This window comes from Sarcophilus harrisii, chromosome 3 (genome assembly GCF_902635505.1).
Source record: "Sarcophilus harrisii chromosome 3, mSarHar1.11, whole genome shotgun sequence".
Lineage (NCBI taxonomy): Eukaryota > Metazoa > Chordata > Mammalia > Dasyuromorphia > Dasyuridae > Sarcophilus > Sarcophilus harrisii.
Genome location: NC_045428.1, coordinates 510,739,487 through 510,756,973, shown reverse-complemented (window position 1 = coordinate 510,756,973; position 17,487 = coordinate 510,739,487). Strand labels below are relative to the sequence as shown.

Genomic DNA, 17,487 nt, shown 5'->3' with positions numbered 1-17,487 from the left:
TAAGTAGCTGTAATATCAGTAGTCAACTTTCTAGAAAGGTTTAAAATTTAGGAAGTGCTGCCCTTTGAAATTACTAGTACAAGTATGATCATTCCCATTTAATAGAGAAGAAAACTAAGTCTTAGACCAAGTTATTTGTATTTATATCCTCAAAATATAGCACAGTGCCTGGCACATAGTAAGTGCTTAATAAATGTTTGTTTCCTTCCTTCTTAAGTAACTAATGCAGGGTCATTCATCAAGTTCCAGCATGGGTAATTCACTAACATATAATCAAGAACTAGCTGTATATTTCACTCCTATGGTTGTCATTCTCCGATTGTTGAGAAGAGTATTTGGACCTGTCATTTCAATCACTTGGAGTTTACCATCAGTTTCCCACACACCCATCAGAAGACTAATAATTGTCATGATTGTAGTCTGCTTATGTTGAGTGATGAGATGAGTAGAAAGCAAATCTCAGCCCAGCCACCAGACTGGGAGAGAGAGGGAGAGAGGGAGAGAGAGAGAGAGAGAAAATGAATGAGAGAGAGAGAGAGAAAATGAATGAGAGAGAGAGAGAAAATGAATGAGAGAGAGAATGAAAATATCCCATGGAGGTGAAGATGACTGGGCTTCAGTATTGTTTGGCTAAAGCATAAATTAGGAAAACTCTCTTACAGTCAAACCTGCAGATTCTGAAAAATTATAGCATAAAACAGGGTTTCCCCACACTGTTGTTGTGCAGTTACTTTTCAGTCATATCTGACTCTTCATGACCTTATTTGGGGTTTTCTTGGCAAAGATATTGGGATGGTTTGCCATTTCCTTCTCCAGCTCATTTTACAGATGAAGAAACTGAGGCAAAAAGGGTTAAGTGATTTGCTTAGAGTTACATATAGCTACTAAGTGTCTGGGGCAGGTTTTAAACTTAGAAAGATAAGTCTTCTTGACTTTAGGTCCAGCTTTGTATCTCTTGCACTTCCCAACTGCCCATATGCAATACAGTTCTCACCTAAATCTCCCAACAAAGTAAACTTATGTATTCTTGCAAAAACGGGGCTAATATACTCTCTTATTAAAACCTTCTTCTAAGAGAATTCCAATGGAGTCAAGTATCTATGTATATATGTATCTATCTACATCCTTAAGTATCTGATCTTGTGGTGAGACTAGTTCTTTTTATTTAGGAAATAGTACTCTTATTAGAGTATGGTTTTAGGCTTGACTATTTCTGCTAGGGATCAATACGGGGAAAGAGCACAAGAGGCCCAAAGTTTCAGTTTTGAGTTTCAATATTGACCTTGCCTTGCTGTGTGAACTGAAGCGAGTTATTTCATTTTTTTCAGCCTCAGTTTCCACATCCAAAAATTGGGGAAAATTTGCCCTCCCTATATGACAAAGTTGTTGGGAGAAAACTGTTTTCTAAATTGGAGGTGGGTTATGGTTGTCTCCCTGCACAACCCAGACCACTATGAATTTTTAAAGTCACTCACTGGGATATATAGAGTGTAAACTCTTCCAGAATCATAAGATAGCCCTGTGTAATACCAACAGTTCCCAACTTGCAGATACCCAACCAAAAAAACTCAGTGTGATGTCTACACATGTATCTTTCTTTATAAGAGAAATTTCCTGTAAATAAATTTTGGAGTAGGGGGAGTGAGAAAGAGGAAAGGAAGGGAAGAGGAAAGTGGATGGTGTTCCTTTAGTGATGTGAGCATATTACTTTCCTTTCTGTGTATCACATTTTAAGAAAGACATGAACACACAATCTAATTTTCAGGAACATGACCATGATAGAAGATTGAAGATTTTGCCATATGAGAATCAGTTAAAAGTACTGGGGGTGTTTAGCTGGAAGAAAAAAAGACTTGAAGAGTGAGGGGAGGAGAGTAGCATATTTTTAAAAGAGCTGCCACATTCAAGAAGGATTAGTCTTTATTCTTGACCCTAGAGAGCAATGGGGGGAAGTTACAGAGAAATAAATATGGGTCCCAAGTAAGTAAGGAAAACCTTCTTAGTGATTAGAGATATCTAAAAGAGTCATGGATGATCTCAGGAAATTTCTCATCCCTGGAAGTCAAGCAGAAGTTAGATAATGATAGAGAATTTTTGTTTGGGAACAAGTTAGATTACATGACTTCAACTGTGGTATTCCCATTCTACTTTCTGTACCTTTTGAGTAGTAATTCTCACAGTTTAGGGATAGAGGTTGATGAATCAATTAATCAGTCAATTAGCAAGTACTTATTAAGTGCCTATTATGTATCAGATACTAAGCTAGGTCCCTGAGATACAAAAATAAAAATTAAGTGGTCCCTGCCCTAGAGAAGATTGCATTTTACCTGGAGAAATAGCTTGTACACATGTGTGGTACATATTCTGATTTCATTATCTCTAGCACCTACTCAGATTGGTAGATTGTGTCTCCAAGGGGGGTTGCTTAACTACCTGTCCTACCTGTTTCTATGAGAAACCCTGAAATGTAGGGTTGGTTTTTTATGAGACTCTATTGGTGTGCTTCCCAATATAATTTACTAGTGGATATCTCCTTGGTATCAATAAACTGATTTTTGCAAAATGATATTTACTGAGAAAGAATAACAAGAACAACAAAGAAAGAAAACAATAACTGAGAAAGAATACCAAAGTATAAAATTCATCCCCCTCCCCCCAAGACTGGGACACAGTCCCCCACAAGTATCATCAAATGAGATAATATCTGCAAAGAATTTAGCACAGTCCCTGGCATATAAGATATTCAATAAATTCTTGTTCCTCCATATAGAGAGAGTACAGGGGAAAGTGGGTTCAAGCTTAGAGAACTCACATAATAAAGGGATGACTAACAGTTCCTGGTTTTTTCTTTTCTCCTCAGTGGAATGCTTATGACTTCCCCTTGGTCACTGGCCTTGTAGCATCCTGAAATTCCTTTTATCATTTTGTCTAGTTTTCTTCAGATCATTTTTTTTTTTACAGGACAGGGTGCAGAGGGAGATAACATTATCAGCTCTAGTGAAAAGTTAAAATTCCCAACATTTTCTTCTGGTTAAAGGGGTAGGGACAGAGATTCCTGAGAGCTCAAAATTACTTCACTATTAATTAGGCTGACCTGCTTTTGGAATACCAAATATCCAACTAGCTTTCTGCTTTATCATTCACTGTCAAACCAGATTCTTTCTCCAATTAGTTCCAATATATCCCTAATATAGTGTTATCTCACGTCAAGCAATAACTCCAATATTCCTTCCAAATTGTTTCAGGGGTTGTTGGGTGTTAGGGGATTTTTTGCACCTTTGATTGATTCCATAGCAATGTCTAGGAATTTTTCTCAATTACTTTATACCTTTGATTGCGTGAATCTTCTACTTATTGAAAAATGTGCTTTATCAGGGTCTAGAATGTTTTGCTAGTTACAATAATTATGAATTGTAATATAATAATATATAATATAAATATAATATTGTTATATAATTGTTATTTATATAATAATAATTGGTTTGGGGTGATTTGTTGACTTATTCTATCACCAAGTCTAGACTTTCTGTGTTTTTTAGAGTGTAGTGGACCCCTGCCTTTACACAGTGAATTAATTAATTCAATAATACAAATAGAAACAAAGAAAACATAAGATAATTTTGTCAGGATGGCATTAGAAGGGGGAGGAATCAAGAAAGGCTTCCTATAGGACCTGGCATGTAAGCTGAGCCTTGAATGAATCTAGGGATTAGAGAGGCAAAGGTGAAGAGAGAGGGCCTCTCTGAGGAAGGCTGTCCAGAAAACTTGCTCCTCAAAGGCATGCAGATGGGAAATAGAATGTCAATAAAGATAGGTTGGCTCCCTTCTAGAATGGATGAAGAGAAGTATTGTGTAATAAATCTTAAAGTAGGCTAGAGCCAAACTGGGAAAGGCAAACAAAAAGAAAGAAGAGAATGTTTCCCCATACACTTGGAAATTGTGCCAGAATATAGGAGATCAACTAACTACCTTTCCTTCCAAATATTTTGTATTCTATCATTGTTATGTGCTCCCTCCATAGCTTTTGTAAATGGCATGTGACAAACCTCTTCTCATCTTAACAACTGTTTTTGATACCTTTTATTTCTTTTTCCATTCTATCTTACCTCCAGAAAAGAAAATTACCTTTTATTGGGTAACATGAACCAACTATACATTAATCAACTATGAAAAGATATGTTTCTTCAGATATCAGACTGAAAAAACATAATAGCAATATATTAATAAGCTTCTCCAGGCTTCCCTGGGACAACCATATACAGAAAAAGGGCTAATCCTCTTGGTAAATTTCCAATTTGGCAGGCCTTGATACAGCTTCTGAGCCTTTGAGAATCAAGGGTCACCTCCACAGTATGATGAGACATTGAAATAGGATCTTGATGGCAGGCAGTGAAACTCCATAATGTCCTGAATACCTTTGCAAACAACATTTACATTTACTTTGTAGAGTTGAATCTCTACTAGAATATTTTGCTATATTAATATGAGGTAGGAATATGAATATTCTACTTTTTCAGTCTGATAACTTTGGAGATGTATCTTTTCAGCTCATGTTGAGTAAAGCATTGTAGGCTCAAATCCTCCAAAAATCATTTATTAAGCACCTACTATGGAGCTTAATGGCAGGAGATGTGGCTATTGCTGAGGATTCAAAACCATCATAGAACTCATATGGATTTGACAATGTGTAACTTAGTATGTACATATGGTAGGAAGGCAAGTCTGAAAGGAGACCCCATTAGCAGTTGAGGGGATAAAGAGATTTGAACTGAATCTTAAAGGAATCCAGCAAAAAGGTGAGAAAGGAAAGCATTCCAAGCCTGGAAGAGGAACCAAGGCAAAGCAACCAAGACCGGAAATGGAATGTCTTGTGAGGGGAAGTAGGCAAGTGAAACTGGATAATTAAATGGGTAGAGGAGAATAAAGTATAAGAACACTAAAAATTTACAATAGAGGTAAGTTGTAAAAATCTTTAAATTGCAGAGACTTTACATTTGATCCTAGGAAAAATAGTGAACAACTGGAATTTATTGAGGCAAAGAGGGAGGTGAGAGAGGTGACACAATCAGATCTGCTCTTTAGGAAAATCCCTTAGATTGGAGTGAGAGAGACTTGAGATAAGGAGATCAACCAGAAAGCCATTACAATGGTCAGTGAAGGGCTGCATCTAGGTCATGACTATGTAAGTGTAGAGAAGGAGGGATATATGGAAGATGTTGTGAAGGTAGAAATGACATATATATGAGGCATATAAAATGAGTGTGAGAGGAACTGAGGTAGTTGAGATGGCTGCCTTTGCCTCAGCATAGACATGAAGATTAGATATATATACATCTGGCAATAATTGGTCTAGAAATAACAATTGAATTAGCAAGAGTTGATAACTCTCCAATTTAGAGAGTATAGAAAGAAGAGAGAAGGGGATCTAGGACATGCCCTTTAGGAAAAGTCATGGTTAGTAAGGATGAACCAGAAAATGGTACTGAGGAATCAGACAGATAGGAGGAACCAAGAAAGACCATTTTCACAAACACCTAAAAATAAGAGTATATGATAAAGAGTTAAATGCTGTAGAGCTGTGAAGGAATATCAAAATTGAAAAAAGGACTGGACTCATAAGAGATCATGAGTAACTTTGAAGAAGACAGTTTTCAATTGGAAACCGAAATTTGGAAGGGAGACAGCAAAGAACTTTGAAAAGGTGAGGAGAGGAAATGGAGGCATCTGGTACATATGTAAATTCTTTTCTCCAAAAGGTTAGCTGAGAAGGGGATGGGAAATATAGGGCAATAACTTACAGGAATGGTTACATCAAGTGAGAGATTTTTGTTTTGGTTTTTTCAAAATTAAGGAGACAAGTGTTTTGTGAATAGCAAGAAAAGAAGCAATAGAGAGAAATTTCAGATAAAAAAGAATGAAGATGTTAATAAAAGCAATATATTGGAGAAGCAGGGAAGGAATGGAATCATTAACTTCTGCAAAAAAAAAAAAGAATCACTTCATCTGAAATTAGAGTAAAGGAGGAGATCTTTGTAGAAGATATTTAAATAATATGAGTAAGGAGAAGAGACTAAAAGAATGATCTCAAGGAATGGTTTCAGTATTTATGGTCAAGCATGAGGTAAGATCCTCTGCTGTGAGGCTGAGAGAGGAAGTCCTGTGGGAGGCTTCAGGAGAGACAAGGAAATTTGCAACAACTTTTATGGAGGTTTGGATAGCAAATCAATTAGGAAGGGATAAAATATTTGTCTTGCTGCTGTTGGGTCCAGTTGAGATCAGATAACATAAATTTGTAGCAAGTCTAGCCATCACAGTTACATTATTTCCTCCAGCTCTGTTCAGCAGCACATTCAGAACAGGAGAAAATGAAAGGCATATATATATATATTGGCAGTAATCCAGGCATGGCAAGGCATGATGAGTAATGAAACAAGCAGAAAAGGAAATCAATGTGGGAGGATAGAGTTGAGTTGGTTGATAAAAGGTAGAGACACTAAAAGGAGAGTATAACCATGATAGAGGAAACAGCCTGAGAAGGAACTGAGGGGTAGATGGAATGGAAGTCATCATGCACATGAGAATAGCTTCAGGGGTTGTAAGACACAGTGAAAGATGGGGTAGTGAGATTATGATCAGATAAAGAAATTTCAGTATTCGTGAACAAGGAAGCAGAACATTTGTGTACAGCAGTAAAGTCAAAGGTATGGTCATTTCTGTGTGTAGCTGAGGTAGAGTCAGGGAGTAAGTTATGAAAATGATTATATTGATGAACTGGGAAGCTAGGATATTTGAAGAGGTATCACTATATATGTTCAAGTCCCCTAGTACAAAGTCTGAAAACAGGGGAAAGAAGCTGTGAGCCAGAAACTTGGCTGCTGTTTGTCTTTTGTTCTCAAAGAGGGCCATGATACCCGGAAGGTGAGCCCATGACTTGCAAGTGAATTGTATTTAAGTGAGGAAGGGCTGTGCAAAGTCACATGCCTCATTCTCTCCTCCTAGGTTGAGTGGCAAGACACAAACTAGGATCACTGAAGGTACCCCTAGTCTTTTTAAACTTAGGGCAATAGTCCTCAATTTGATTAAGGCAATGGTCATTAGGTGATTAAAGTTAGGTCAAAACTGAGGCAAAGAATGGCTTCTTTGACCTGGTCAAAAAATATCAATCTGGGAGGGGAAAATCCTCAGGTTTTCTGGCCAAAACAGAAACAATTACCATTTACAATAATTATTAATCTGGATTTTAACTGATAGGCCAACTGCCATTTTCCAACGCAATGTGGAAAAATGGCAACAGTTTTCTTAGAAATTATGTATATGTTAATAGCTTGGCATATTTTATACAAGAAACTTCCTCAAAGCAGAAGTTCAGGTACATACTCTGTAAGGAATAAACAATCGCTGATGGTTCCATTGCAATCAAATTAAAATGAACTGAGACACAAAGTTCCAAGGAGGATTAACTTATTAGCAAAGTGTGAATTGGTCAGCCTGACACAACTCATTAAGGAAGGAAAAGAGATTTTTCTGAGGGTCTGTTGATAATAGCCAATAGAATCTGGATTAGATGATAAATTTGGATAATGTTAACCTCAAGTGAGGAGAGGTTACTTAGTAAAGGTACTACTAAAGGGAGAATTTGAGAGTACCAAAGGGGAACACAGAGTATTCCAATCAGCCTCACTTGAGCTGAGTTAAGAATGAGAGGAGAAAGCATAGTCAATACTAAAAAGATTGCTGAGGGAAAGTGCTGAGGGGGTTGTGTATCATTGAGGACCAGAAGGAGTGAAAAATAAAGTGGTTCATGTTAAAAGGAAGTTGGTTAATTATGGAGGAGGCATTCCAGAGAGCACAGTAGAAGCACAGATATTGGGGATTAAGGATTGAGGTGGAGAGATGTGAAGAAACAGCTAAAGAGCTAAAATTGTACATTGCAAAAAAGGAGTTTATCTATGTCCACTAGAGGGAGTTTCCTTACTCAGGATTTGTCTAAAGCAGTGAAATCATAGATTCCTATTCCCATTCCATTTCTAATTCAGACAACAACATTGAATCACTGAAGGCTTTGTGAGAGTCAGGAAGGTAGAAGTCTTACAAGGTAAAAGTCAGGAGAAGGTAGACCATAAGGAAGGAAGCATTACATAGATAGCCTTTTCAAAAAGTTTAACAGTGAAAAAGAAGAAAATAGAAATATGACTAGTTGAGCTGCAAGAGTTAAGAGAAGGCTTGAGGAGACCTAAGTATATTTGTAGGTGGATGGAAAGGACCAGTGAAGAGGGAAAAATTGAAGATGTCTAAATCAGAGGAGATTAGAATGAGAATATCGGGTGACTACTGGCGCAAGGAGTTAGAAGAAAGGGATTTAGCGATGGCTCTGACTTTTAATTGCTTGTGACCATGGGCAAGTTCGTTAACTGTTCTGAGTCCCAATATAATCATCTGTGAAATGGGTTTGAGGATAATATTTGTATAAGGTATCTTTGTAGGGGTGTTGTTACAAAGTATAGAGATACCCTTCTGGGATTACTAGCTAGAAAACTGAGCTACAGCTGTCCTCCCTCTTCTTGTTCTTATTATAATGACCCTCCTCCAGAACAAAGGACAAACATAAAAATAACAATGGCACATATATTCTAAGCTGCTATTTTGTGCCACCTTGCACATGGGAAATGCTTAGTAAAGTTTTCTTGATTGCATGGTTTTTATTGTTGTAAATCTTGAACACTAAATTGGGTATTCTGGATTAAAAACTGTAACAATAGAATGGAGCTTATCAGAAAAAATCAGAAAAAACAGTGTTCAAGTTTCCCATTTCCACCCCACCAAAAGGTTCCCTTATGCACTTATCTGATATTTGGAAATCTCCAATTCTATTTTCCACCTTTGTTTTGCTGCCTTATAGTTTGACAAGATAATAGACTCTGTGAAAAATACTAATTAGAAACTGTTCCAGTGTACCACTCCCTTTAAGGAGAACTACCTTAAAACATAGGCAGCTGGGTGGCTCAGTGGTTAGAGCACAGAACCTGGAGTCAGGAAGGCTTTTATTCTTCCAGAGTTCATATCTGACCTCCTCAGAAACTTTAGCTGTGTCACCCTGGGCAAAGTTATTTATCCCCCCCTGTTTGTTTCAGTTTCCTCATCTGCAAAATGAGCTGGAGAAGGAAATGACTCTTTGTCAAAAAGTCAGACATAACATCAACACCATTTCTGGTTAGACTTTGACAAATTATATGATTTGTCATTAATGAGAAATCCCCTTTAAAGATGAAACAAAACTCTGATCATTTATGCCCTTTGATCCTGAAAGGCTGCTTTAAAAAAATAAAGTTTCCAAGCTACCATTTTGTTCATTTTTAATCCCTTCAGAGAAGTTTAAAAACAATCATTTATTCCACAAAATCTTTCTCACTCCAAGTAATTCATATACTTACCATCTCAGTAAGTGCCTCATTTTCCCCATCTGTTTAATATGAGGGTTAAACATGATGACTTTTAAGGTCTCTTTCAGCTCTAAATCTATGATTTTATGACCACCAAGAGTTAGAATATGCTTTGGAGATGTTAAAGACCTAACTAAACATTTCTATTTCATCTGATTTTTAACAGAACCAGAAATCCTACCTGTCAATAGCAATAGTACAGATCATATCAATAAGATCTCCTTTCAATAGCATAGTAGAGTTTGCTAAGTTCCATCTTAATAAAAAGAGGTCAAAAATGCAGCCTTTCATTCTTACTGTCATAGGGTTTACATAGGACAGAGGAGCTAACCTTTGTCTTGGTCTCTTCATTTGTAATAATCATCATTTATTTTTATAGGTCCATCGTGAGAATTTTTGTCATTGTTCATTTTGAGCATGTCCAGTTCTTCTTTTGGGTTTTCTTGGCAAAGATACTGCAGTGGTTTGTCATTTTCTTCTCCATTACAATTGAAAGATGAGGATATTGAGGCACAGAGGGTCACACAGCCAATAAGTATCTGAGGCCAGATTTTAACTCGGGAAGATGAATCTTCCTGATTCTAGTCTCAGCCCTCTATTGTGTCTCCTAGTTGCCCACTGACAGAATTGGGCAGCCAATATTTCCCCTCCTGGTGCTTCATCTGGTTTCATATCCTTCCTATATTCAATGCCATTCTACCTTATATGAGTACATGCCTTGTCTTCCTCATGAGGCTGTTAGCTTGGCAGAGGATTGTTGCTACTATGGTGTATTGGAAAGAGACCTTAACTTGAAATCAGAAGATCCAGGTTCAAGTCTGTCCCTTCAACTAACTGTTACCTTGGAAAACCTCTCTGAACCTTGGGTTTCAAAACAGTTTTTAATGAGAAACTTACAATACCCAGTTTCTTGGATTCCTTTGGTGTTCTTTTATTCTATTCATTCTTGTATTCTTGGATCACAGAGTACATAGTAGGCACTTAGTAAATATTTCCTCTATTGGCTCAAATTGGATTTTAATCACAAGCTTTTCTGTGTTTGCCATGCTATACTACAGCTGCATTTGAGATCTGAGCTTTTCCTTCCAAGTTTTGCCTTTCTTCCCCCATCCTTCACCTACGTCTAATCGTTCCACCTTAACAAGGTGCCGAGGATGCCGAGTGGGGATGGGGCATGGGTGCCAGTGGTGGGAAAGTGTTCTATTGGTTTGTGCTTGTACATCCCGAACACCAATTACTGTCATTGCTTCCAGTGCTGATGTGTTTATCAGGATGAGTTATAAGGGAATATGTGTACACAGGCAGCGGGGATGCGGCATGACCACCCCCTGTGATGTAAAATATGAGAGTCTAGGAGGGACTGTTTTATAATTCATCAGGTTCAGCAAGTGAATGCTGTCGGGTGGCTTAGTTATAAAGGCGAGCGTGCACCGGACGGCAGACAGGAGCGTGGAGCCCTAGCTAATCCAGAGAAGCTGCGTTTTGTGTGCTTGCTCGCTGCTCCCTGCTTTTGTTCCAATCATTCTGTGCTGGGTGAGTGATGCGGCTTTGAGATTATCATTGTTATTTAATTAGCTTCGGGAATCTGCCGGACAGTTTGGACTCAACACTTGCTGTCATAGAAGCGGGTCGGTGTTTGGGGACTTTACCAAATTGCATGATTTGCCTTTAATGAGAAATCCCCCGGTCAAGATGTAATGAAAGCGGGATCAATTATTCACTTTGATCCTGGAAGACTACATTGCTCACTAAAGTTTCTAAGCTGTCGTTTTGTCCGTTTTTATCCCTTCAGAGAGGCTTGGGAACGAGTCTTTCCGCCACAAAATTGTTTTTTCTTTGTGGCAGAAAGAAGTCACGTAAAGGGAGGAGTGGGTTCTTCCCCCACCCACCCACCCCGGCATTAGAAAAAGCTCCAAGCTCCAAATTAAGGCACTTCTACAGCAGCCAGGGAGCTGACTCCAACGCAGCCCGAGCGCTAGGATGCGAGGTTCACAGGGAAAGCTTTTGTGTGGAACAGAATTGAGGGACTGTGAATAATTGACATTGTCGGAATTAACGGTATCATCAGTCCTATGGCGTGTGTGTGTGTGTATGTGTGCGAGCGAGCATCATGGGGAAAAGAAATGATTTGCATTTGGCATGCCTGGTGGTGAGATATGTGAGAGGGAGGGAAAGAAAAGAAAGAAAGACTTGGCTCACTGGGGGGGACGGGGGGGGGGGGGGAAGAGAAATTCGTAGGAGCCACCAACCTTATGGGCAGATGGAGAAGGAGTTTCCGTGATCTTTACAGTAACTTACAAATCTTTTTGTCGCTTTACTCTTCCCTCTTGCTTGGACTCCCAGTTTTTAGTCTGACCTTTCCCTTTGGGAAGTCTGGAGGTTGGAGGGAGTGCTGGTCTTTGGTGGGAACTTTGCCGATCATTGAGCTCTCTTGGGAAGGTGGAGGGAAGCCTGCGGTATTTGTTCCCTGGTTTAGGAGAAGGGAAGGTGGAGACATTGTGGCCAATCGTCATTCCCCACTGCTCTCCTGCTTGCCCCTTTTGGAGTCTGGTAAACATTAAGTGCGAATGTAGCCCCTGTTCTTTGATTTCAGTGACTGAATGATTCAAGGTCTCACACGGAGAGATAGGGACCAGAAAGAATATATATCAAATGCATTTTCCTCCAAATTCCAAATGTAAGGGGAGGGGTGTAGTTCCCATCTACCTTGTCATTTGGAAGGAGGCTATTGAATTTTTGAGACCTTAGTTGTTGTCTGTCCAAACTGTTTACTTCAAACCATTCTGTGGTGTTTTTTCACTTTGCAGATGGCATCTCCCCCACCCCCATCCTCAGGCTTTTTTTTTTAAGGGGCTTAGACAATAGTGTTATTTTCCTTTTAGCTAAGGGAATCAGTTGGGTGGTAGCATTACTTGGAGAAAGAAGTTGTTAGCAGGTGAATATATTTTATTCAATTATAGTCGATATTTAAGGTATTCTATTTGTGAATTGACAGCTTTTCTAATGATAGCATTAGAACTAGGAGAATCATCATGAATCTCCCCCTCCAAAAAAAATTTATTTTGCTGTAGTAGGAAAAACACTGACTTTAGAGTCAAAGGATCTGGATGAGAATTCTCCTTTTGCTATCTTATGTACATAAATACTAAATATGTTACATTGAGTACATTGCTTCATCTCTCCCCAACCTCAGTTGCCTCATGAGTAAAATGTAAAATATTGGAAATGATGAGTTCCTAGGCCTTTTCTAGTTCAAAATCCCCTGAATCTGAGGTGGAAACTTAGGAAATGAAAAATATGGAGTATATTATGCGTAAGACTAGTTCTTTTGTCCAGAAGTGTTGGGGGGGAGGGGGAGTAAGATTTGCTCAGAATAAGTTTGCTTTCCTATGTTACCAAGAAGCAACATATTGTAGGAGGACTCTGGAGATCTAAAAATTGTAATTTTTAGCAAGCACCTGCCCCTTAATGGGCCTGTAAAATTGTTTATATTTATCTCACTAAAACAAGAAGAGGAAAAGGAAAGGGGAGAGGGAGGGAGAGGAAGAATCTGATGCAGTAATATGATTTAAGAAAGAAAACTTGGTGGATCACTTCAATTTCAAATGAATTGTCATTTAAAAATCCTATGTCTGGTATTGCTTTAAAGCCCAATCCACACCACTAAATATTCTGAACTATGTTGATATATGTGAATGCCCCTGAAAAGTTGTACAGTATCCATGGGATATATTTAATATTGACTTATATTCTACTCAATTTTCAAAAGGAAACACACCAGGGCAGACAATACATTTTGTGACTACCTTTGGGTTTTGATTCAGTGTTGTTTGTGTGCTTGTAGTCAAGCAGAATTCACTGAATTTCTCCTCATTTGGTAATTGTTTCTTTTTCTTTTCTCTTCCTCTGGGGGGATGATCCAGTAAGCCCTGGGAACAATAACACATTAAAACATGTGTCTTAGCACACTGAGATGATTATCAGCTAAATTTCACCAAATTTCAGGATTGAAAGGGACCCTAGAGAATATGTAACCCATGGATTCTGAATCTGGGAGGAGGAGTAAGTCTGTGAATTAATAATAATAATTTGAGAACTGAATTTCAATGTATCTAGTTTCCTTGGTAATTCCATATGTTTTATTTCCAGCATTTACAAATCTTATTCTGAAAAGGAGGTCTATTCATGACATTAAAAAAGCTTAGGTTCAACCCATACTGAAAAAGAATTCTTTTTAAGCTAAAGCATGCAAGTTGGTCATCTAGCCTTTGCTTAAAGACCTCTAATGAGGGAAAGCCCACTCTTTCCCATGGCTGTTCATTTCACTTCTGAATAGCTCTAACTAGGAAACTGGTCCTGACACCCAACCTATATCTAACCTTTCCTTTGTATCTTATACCCATACCTCCTTAGTCTTCTTTCTAGGGCAAAGTAGGATGAGTCTACTTTATCTTTCATCTGTTAGCTCTTTAAATATCTGGAGATAGCTATCATGTCCTGTCCCTCTTCTCTACTCCCCACCCCCAACCCTATCTTTTCTTCTCCAGCCTAAACATTCCTATTTCCTTCTAATATGACATGTAATTGAATTTCTTTACCAACCTTGTTGCCTTCTTTCAGACACTATCCAATTGACAGATGTCCTTTCTATAATAAACAAACATAAATTATAGCAAGAATCCATTAAAAGATCATTTAAATATATATATATATCTTCCAAAGGGCAGAGGATTGTTAATTTCATACTTTGAGTGATAGATCTTAATTTCTCTAATGAAATGGTTAAGGTTTGGGGAAATATTATTTGGGGACTTTTGTAACCAGAGTACTCTATTCCCAATTGTCCTTATTAGAATTTCTGCTCTCTAGAAATGGTATTATGTAGAAAACACTAAGTCATCAAATTAATAAAAATCCTGTTCTTGAAACACATAGTTAGGATGATTTGTAGTAAAAATGTGTTTCTTTCTTATTAATTACCAAGAGCTGCCTGTTAGAGTTGAGCCATATTTTTTTACTAGACACATAATAGAGCAAAAACTGTTACCCACTAATTTGCCTTTAACTCTCAATATATTCCAGTCTCATATAATAAAAGAGAGAAAAACTCGACCTGATTTAAAATAGGAAGAATGGACATGCATTGATAGCAGGTAATAATTCATACATAATCTTCAGGGCCTGATCCCCAAGGTAATTAGGAGACCACACTTTGGTCTCCAATGCATATTTTACTTATACAGAATTATATCTTGGTTGCTAAATAAATATTAAAACAAACCTTACACCTCCCCCCCTTTTTAAACATATCTTGCAAATGAAGGAGGAAACAACAACAACAACAAACAAAAAACCCTGGCTATTTCACAGGTTGATTGGATTAGAAGTTGGTGGGAACCATCTGGTCTTCCAACCCTGATGAGGTAGAGAAGAAAATGTGCTCTGCAAGTACCAGGATGACCTTAAGAAAGTCACTTCATTTGTAAAGTAAGAGGGTAGGGAACTGGACCAGATGATCTCTAAAGACCCTTTCAGGTGCTAATGGACTATGAGTAATGGGTAAAGCATCTGAGATCTTATGAAAGCTACCACATTTATGACATGAATTACAAAATGCTCATTTCACTACACTATATCAATGAAGACACTCAAAAGTATGTTAAGTGAGGAATAGTTAAAGTAATGAAGAATGTTTGGTATGAAGAAGAAAAGACAGTGGGGGGAGGGAGACTTGCAGCAGGATAATCATTGTGTTCAAATATTTGATGGACAAGCATGGTATAGTGAAAAGACTGTACAATTTGAAATCAAAGTACCTGCTTTCATATCTTGCCTCTGTCAATGGTGTCTAAGATCAGACAAGTCACTAGACTTCTCTGACTCACAATTTCTTCATCTATAAAATAAATACAAAACGAAGATTTGGGACTAATATTTCAGGTCAATGTCAAGAAGAAATTTCTAAGAATTAATGTTTCTTGGAATTGGCTGTCTTTTGAGGTGACAGAAGTCATCATTGTAGTAGTGGTAGTAGTAAGTAGTAGTAATAGTAATTGTAGTAGTAGTAGCAGTAGTTAGTTGTACTAGTACTTGTAGTTATAGTAGTAGTTAATGATAGTAAGTAGTACTAGTAGCAGCATTTATATAGTACTTCAAGGCCTCTCTAGGGCTTCACAATGTTATTTTAGTTCATCAACATTAAAATGCCTCACAGGTATCTCATGATTATGAAAGGGACTTTAGAGTTCATTTGGTGGTAGTTTAATGAAGGAAGGAAGGGGAATCTGGAATCAAAAGAATGCTGGTTTGGGATTCTGATTTTCAATCTTGACTATACTATCTATGTGACATGGGACAAACTTTTCATTTCAGGTTTCTTTTTCTCACAAATCTGTTAAATGATTTGGACTAGAGGATCTCTTTGATTTCTTCCTGTTCAAAATTCTAGGACCATTCATTTTATAGTTGCAGACTGTGATGTTACAACATGATTTGGTTGCCTCTCTGCTTTGATCCAATCAGCCATGGTTTCTTTAATGCCATATATTTTATTGGCTGATGATCTGAGATTTCTGCCACTCAGATCTCTGGAAAGTCAGTACTTCAGCCAAGACTGTACAAAATCAAATGAAGAGTTGAGTGATCATCTAAAGAATAATTTCTGCTGGCCAGTAAACTTGGTTTAAGCCATCGAATGCCTCTTTTCTGCTGTTTTGTTTGGATTGTGGTGAATATTCCATTTCTTTGGAATGGTAAAGTGGCTTGCCCAGGATCACAGAGCTACTAACTGGCAGAGACAGGATTTGAATACAAGTCATCCCAACTCCAGTCATACCACTCTTTCTACTATACTATACTGTGCAGTCTCTGCAACCGCCTTTCAGCTCTAACAATCTATAGAATCAATGCATTAGTATTCCTTGGAATTTGACCTATTAGTATCTAGGCTAAGAATTGTGGAATGGAAGAGACCTTCAAGATCACATAGTCCATCACTCTCATTTTACAGATAAGGAAGATAAGGGCTAAAAGTCACAGCATGCATTTCTATAGTGCTATCTGATTTACAGAATATTGACAGCAGTCCTCTGAACTGAATAGTACAAGTATTATTAGCATCTCCACTCTGCAGATAAGGAAAATGAAGCTCTTGTGTTCAGATGGTTTGTGCATGACCCCACAACTTGTAGATGTTGAAATCACATCTCAAATCAAATCCTGTGCTCTGAGCAGAAATGTCTTGCCAAAGGTAAAAGAGCTACTTAAGTCATTTTGATTCATTTCGGTTGACACCAAAGAATCCAGGGTGCTAGTAAGCTTATAAAACTAATGGGGCAAAACAGACAGAAGCACTTTCTTATTATTATTACACATAACCCACTGTAAATTTGTATGAACAGAAAGAGTGGAAAAATTGTTAGTCCAAGTTCAGAGGTTTTTTCACACTCTAAACGTTAGTCTCTGTATGATTTTAATAAGAATTTTAAATTAATTCATATAATTTATTGATTCATCATCCATCCTGAGTATGGTTAGAATTCCATTGACTAGGTAAAATGCTCTTTGGTCATAATTTCTTTCAAGTCTGAAAATGAGTTGATACCAAAATATGACTCTACTTTGAAGTACTCACTTTTAGGGATTTTTTTCCTTTTGTTTTTGAAGCATAGCAATATTGACAAGATTATCATTCATTGTTACTCTCATGCAATAATTGTCAATTCTTTTAAAGTCATTTTTAAAATATTGTCCATCTCAATTAGTAAATAAACATTTATTAAATGTGTACTATGTGCCACGCACTGTGCTAAGCACTGAGAATACAAAAAAAAAAAAAAAAAAAAAGACAAAAGACAAAAGACAGTCCCAATTTTCAAAGAACTCACAATGTCATGGGAGAGACAACAATCAGTATCTGTGCACAGACACTCTATGTGCAGGATAAGTTGAAGATAATCAAGAAAGGAACTAGCCTTAATTTGTTGTTGTTCAGTAATGACTGATCTTTTGTGACCACATTTGGGTTTTCTTGACAAAGATACTAGAA

General features: G+C 37.6%; 1 protein-coding gene across 8 annotated transcripts in view; it reads left to right on the top strand.

Annotated features, from left to right (window-relative positions):
- DLG2 (discs large MAGUK scaffold protein 2) overlaps positions 1–17,487 on the top strand; it is a 1,520,398-nt gene that overhangs the window by 1,227,683 nt on the left and 275,228 nt on the right. The window contains exon 1 of one of the 8 annotated variants that reach the window (XM_031963718.1): positions 10,612–10,973. The exons of the other annotated variants lie outside the window; for them this stretch is intronic. The gene's annotated coding sequence lies outside the window, so the exon portion shown is untranslated. Of the gene's footprint in view, positions 1–10,611; positions 10,974–17,487 lie in introns of those variants that run through there. 8 annotated transcript variants of the gene reach the window in all.